The following is a 6,423-nucleotide window of genomic DNA, read 5'->3' as shown; positions in this document are numbered from 1 at the left end:
TACATACTGTGCAATTATTTTGACACTTGTGAATTTTTTTCTTAAAAGCAATGAACTCATATGAAAATTTACCAGGAATAAAAAGTTTTCAAAACTGAGCAAAGAATGCACTCGAATTTTTTCAAAAAATTAAGGTCAATTTTGAAAATGTTCAAAATTTGACAATTTGCAAAATTCAAATAATTGCTCCAAACATTTCGAAAAAATTCTAATGTATTATACGAGTGATTTTAAGAACTTTTTTTTCTTTTTGACTTTTTCGAAAAGTCCATTCTTTTCAAGGAAAAAATTCATGAATGTCTGAACGAAAATTCCGTCATTGAAGCGCCATTTTGATGATACTGAGATAAAAAAACGATCTCGGAAATATATATTATGAAAGCTTAGACATTTATGCCACCAGTTATTGAGGTTCCAAGTGGATTGCAAACCGAGATCCATTCTGAAAACTTGATTTTATAAAAAAAAATTATGAAAAAATCGTGTTTTTTTTTATTTAAACAATATTTTCACATAGTTAACATTTTTTTATCGCATTTTTCGGCACACCGTTGGAAAGGGAAGATCTTAAGCTTTGAAATAGTGTATCTTTCAATTTTTTATACGTGGAATTGCACGAGTTATGATAGTCGAAAGAGCGGTGTACCGGGAGGGGCGTTCTCGGCCTTAACGGGTTAAAGAAATGAGTCTATCATAAAAACGGTTGAAAACTGAATTTCTCTGACCAGCCAGCTAAAATGACATTAATATTTACGCCTTTCTTTAAAGCTGCTGAGGTAGATGCATTTTTAAGGCTGTACGGTGCGAATTTTTTAATAAACACCATATCCAGCCAAAAAAGACTCTTACCCATGGGCTAATCGTGTCCGGTGAGGCAACTTTATATGGGGCTGTAGTTGTCAAAAATAAACTGTTATGTTTACGATTTTATTTAGTTACCACGAGGTATTTTAGCAGGATTTTCACAACATCGAATTCGGGTTTGTCCATAAATTCGGTTAGGACCAATAGAGGTTGATTCCTGTCAGGCATAGAGTTCTTAACCTTCTGAGAAATCTCAATTTCGAAATCTTGTTGCGTACAGTGTATGTTTTTAATTCCTTTTAAAGATAAGATTTGTCTTCTGTGGGCAGTAACCAGTGCAAGTAGAATGACCAGTTTTGTTGTAAGGTCCGACAGTGTTAAGGTATTTCATGGGTACAATATGTAAAATATAAGAAATAGGTTAACAATTCTGAAGGGCTAGTAAATAGTCGGTAGAGCAACGTAGTTTAGTTAGTTTAATTAATTAGTTTAATTAATTTAATTTAATTAATTTAATTAGTTCTGAGAATTAATTTAGATCGAGAGATACAGGGATAAACAAACTACTCGGGGATTTATTGTTTTCTTCGCATACAGATAGCCTTACATTACAAGAGCCTAACACACCGACACACGTTCATCACATTCTCGCCAGACACCAATAAACCCGCACGTTAATCTTATTCCCATCGATCGCATCTCACAATTGGTGTCGCACGTCAGTTCAAATGCAACCCGACAAAGTACAACGCGGCCTGCAGGGCGACGTGAGGCTGTGGTCAGCACGCAACAAACGCTGAATTGTCACACAGTTTATAACGGTGCGCTTACGGATCGTCGATGCGTCGCAGTTGATTGCCGTTTCCCCGCTTTGCCGCTTATGCAGTCCTCGGACCCGGTGTCGTAAGATCGTATCCGGTGGCTCTTGTGTAGTGGTACTTGGTCAGTTAACCCAAGTTCTTGTCCCGTATCCCGAAAACTTTGATGTTCGGTGTTAGGCACGGTGATGTCGGGGGCGAATTGGATTGTTCCTTCCGCGCTCCGCTACTTTTATATATATATAGCTGGTTAGCGCAGCGCGACCCGTCGACTCGTCACGTAATTACAAATCTCTCGTTACAAATAATACTGGTTCTAAGTCGCATGTCCTGTCATACTTGGGTTTGGCCGGTCGTTTATTGTAAATTCTCTTCAGTAGTCTAATAATCAAAGGATTTTTGCTAATTTTATCATCTAAACAAGTGCTAAGGTTGACCTGTAAACATTCAGTGAGCCGTTTGAGACATCTTCCGTAAATTTTTGGCTGATCCAAGAAGCGATCATTTCCGTCGACGGGTTAAATAAGCATATAAACGTGCTTATCTAGACAATACTTAGCCCATTCTTCTAGAGGTTAACAGTGTTGTTTTATGGTACAGTTTGCTATGAGCTTGAAAATTAGATCTGTTGTTATATCGTTGAAACCTTGATTTTTATAACTAGCTATTACTTCTTATCAGCTATTCTTATCAACTATTCTTATCAGCTAGCCTGATAATGCTCCTGCTATCAATCGCATCGTAGACGCTAGTAGTTCTTCAGTCAACATGGTACTCCATAAGAGATACTGAGTTTGAGTAGATCAGTAAGGGATAGCTAAGATGCTTTGTGCTTGATTACCTTTAATTTTTTGCAAATTTGGATTTTTTTATTTGCTCCAAATTTAGCAAATTATCAACAGCTTCTTTTAACATCGGTTTATTTTTTGTATCAAAAAAATTCTGTCTAGGCGCGGCGGGTTAATAAGGTGTTGAACTAACACCTCCGTTTCTAGTTGTTGGTTATGATTTTTATGATTTTTAAAATTCCAACTAGAAAGAGAGAATTAACAAGATATTTGATCTTGTTACGAATTATATTTGTATCTTTGAATATTTGATCTTTGAACCTTTACACTTTAAATCTGTAGAAGCTTTTGATGCGGTAGATTTATTCTATCTATTTTGTTGTTTGTATATTGGAATACTATTAATCAAATCTTTATAAATTGCATTTATACGTGTTGCTATAATTATCATATTTTATGCCTCTCTTTTTTCAATTAGATTCTACACTTTTATGATTTTAATTTATTCAATTGATATTCAATTACATCTCTTTTTTACAGCCAGCGTTCGGACGCTCAGTTAGCCGAAATCTACAGATAAATACGAGGTCATAAATCAAGTCCTTGATTTTAAACAGTTCTATAGACAATTAATTAAAGGTAAATTCACATGCTTTATTATGTTATATCACTAAATAACCATAGTAATAACTAATGATTTAGTATTATTATTGTTTCTTTTTTCACACATAAATCAAGTTATGGCACGACGTTTGGAGAAATCTATAAAATTATATGATGACTGTAGACAATTCAAGGAGAGCTCAATGTTCGAAGACAAGTTATAAATGCGATATTCTATCACTTATATCTCAAGTCTTACTGGATTGATGGATACTCAAAAGAAATAATTATGGAAATTTATTTACAAAAACTTATTTATTAAACGTTTTCTTGCATTCGGCGAAAACTTTAATAATGAAAGTTACGATACGTTTTGGTAACGGGTCGCTTTGTGTATTTGACTACTATCGGCTTGAAACTGTTGATATGCAAATTGTAATTCTTCGCGAGAAAAGAAACGGCTTAAAATGATATTTACATGTAGCATTCAAGCTTAAGATCTTACGTATTAACTGATTTATCAACGGTTCATCTAGATCAATAAGACAGGCCAACACGTTTTCACACCCACAGACTGGACCTGGTGTACTTGAAGAAATTTGATGAATGGAATCCGAATTCAAGCTCAGAATTGCTTCTTCACCCTCAGTTTTTGAGATATTCTAACCTAAAAGTGTCAAAAACATGTTTTTTTGTTGCTTTTAAACTCTTGTACCTATGTGAAAAAAATATTTTTTTGCAAATTCAACGACGGTACTTTAAAGAACATCTTTTACCCTTTAAAATACACTACTCATTTTTTCAATATTATTAATAGATTCTATTGTCTATGGCATCATGTTTTAGAATCATAAGAGATTTCTTCAAATAGGAATATATATAATAATAATTATTTTTGCAGTAAATATTCAATATATTTAAAGTGATTACTTTTGAGAATTATAAATACTTTTTTAATAATTAATGACCAAAAACAGTCGCGTAACAATTCAAATGGGAGCTTTAAAACTTTTACCTTACGCTTTTTCATCTAAAATATATACCGTGGCTTAGAGAATATTTAGTTAAATTTGTTGATATGTATCTATGTGTGAAAATACCTGGATATATTTCATTCTTCCCTTAATTTTTACACTAAATTATCTCTGTTGATTGGCCTATAAGCTACATTTCTTTTGAGCATTGCAAGTTTTCCTGACGATATAGCAACTGAGTGAAGTTGCCCGTGCTGAAATGGCTCGAAAATCCGTTTTTTTCTTCACGATTGTTACTACAACTTTTTTAATTAATTTAGATGAACCACTGATAAATCAATCGATGTGCAAACATTTAAGCTTTTAAGTCCCTAAACATGGTTGTACCCCGAAACTTGTCAAGCCTCAGTACTAGTATGTAACCAACTATATGTAACCGACTACTTAGACACTAAGTAAGGTTTCAAAAAATTGTTCTTCTATTTTCGTTAAAAATGTGCCAGATAAGTTGCTACCTATGCTACATTCTAATTGTTGCACTTATATCGTACATTATATTTATTATTATAGGGATACTGTTGTTTTAACCAAGAACACAACTATTTCTAGTGTGTACCGACGAAAACCAAACGACACCACGGTTTTCATCAGCTCTGTCTTCAAAATGTAACATCTAAACATAAATGTATTCGTTGATTGATAAATGTAATCTTTGATGTTAATCGATAATTGCTGTTTTCTAACCCCTATAATTTTGTGAAAAAAAATTTTTTATTAAGATTTTTGAAGTATTTGGAATGTAGAGGGCTGAGGTTATTGCCTAGCAGGATACAGGATTCTTTGGTTAAGAAACTTGGAAGGTCGCGATCAGCGGTAATTGCCTAGTAGGGTACACGATTATTTGGTTAACACATTAAAAACTCATTGTACGACAGCACCAATATAATCGTGCCATTCATACGTAAATCGAAAATAATACCCGTATTTTTTCTTTTGACAGTCGTAATTGTTTATATAACATTATTTAAATAAATTACTTAAAAAGCTATTGTTTTTCAAATCTGATTACGGAAATCGATTCTATGGGAAAAATGTCTATAAAATCAATTCGTCATATTTTTCCATATTTTTTCACGCAGAATTCGGATTCAGCGTACCAAATCGCTTCGGAAATACCTGGTCGGGTCTTTAGGTCTGGGAAGTATCTTTGAGTCTCAGAAGAAGTGTGATTAATCTAAGTTTTCTTCTGCGTAGTCGTCTAATATTATATTTTACTTATTATATATGTGTAGGATAGTATATATACTCGTATGTTACATGGTTGATGTGTGACATCGGAATAATTTATGAAGTACGTTGTAATTCAGCATATTCAAGTTAATAATCCAGATCCAAACAGAAGAGCATATATATACACACACGCACACACGCACGCACACACACACACACACACACACACACTATACTGAGTCTCCTAATAAACTAACTTTCACTGCCCTTGTCACCTAAAGTTTTAGCCTTGGTTCAAAGTTATTTGAAACTTTGAAGTTCAAATTCAAAGTCTACGAGGCTTTTCCCTTTTTTATGAATTCTGTCAAAGTCCAGTTCTAAAACTGCTAAATAGATGACAAAAAATATACATCCGCTATTCGTCCTTTAAACTAAAAATTCGTAAATACTTTTAACGCTTCGCATTGCCTTTCCATACATATATTGAATAACATAAAAAATACTGCCAATTTCGTTCGTAGATTAATTCTTTGAAGAGCTCATTTATCCTGCCAATGTGAATTGAATCATTAAAAAAACACTGCCAATTTCGTTGGTAGACTGATTCCTTGAAAAACGAATTGAACTATGATTTTACATTTTTTGCAATCTCTGCGATTTTCCTAATGAGTGAACGCAATCATAATTTTATTGGCGAAAATTATTATAAACCGAGCGATGAAAGCTATGCAGAATGATACCAGCCGACGCGAGCTGAATTATAACAAACATAGAGTAGAATTTGATCGAAAGGAGAACCGTACAATTGCCACATGTCATGTTTAAACAAAAAAATACAAAAAGCTACTGCCACCTGCTCTCAAGCTCACAACTCGAATCGCATGCACATCCATAGATCGGATGGGAGCCATGCATACCGCAATATATGCAACCTTGAACATTTATCGTGCAAAGGCACACCACCTTTGAATATTTATCGTGCAAAGGCACATCATTGCTGAATGTTTATCGTGCAAAGGCACACTCTCATTTGAGCATTTTTAGCGTGTAACATTACACCATTATTTGAACGTTTAAAAGGCCGTGCAAAGGCACACGATCAATTGATAGAGCGAGCAGTATGGTGCGCTTAGCTACGCGTATAGTCTAAATGATAAGCTAAAAACGAAAACTGACGTCTTCCACCTCTAGATCCCTTTGAGGGGA

The sequence above is a fragment of the Phymastichus coffea genome, unplaced genomic scaffold, assembly GCF_024137745.1.
Source record: "Phymastichus coffea isolate CEN01 unplaced genomic scaffold, Cenicafe_Pcof_1.1 PCOF00123, whole genome shotgun sequence".
Lineage (NCBI taxonomy): Eukaryota > Metazoa > Arthropoda > Insecta > Hymenoptera > Eulophidae > Phymastichus > Phymastichus coffea.
The sequence above is the reverse complement of the archived record's forward strand: the minus strand, read 5'-3'. Positions refer to the sequence as shown.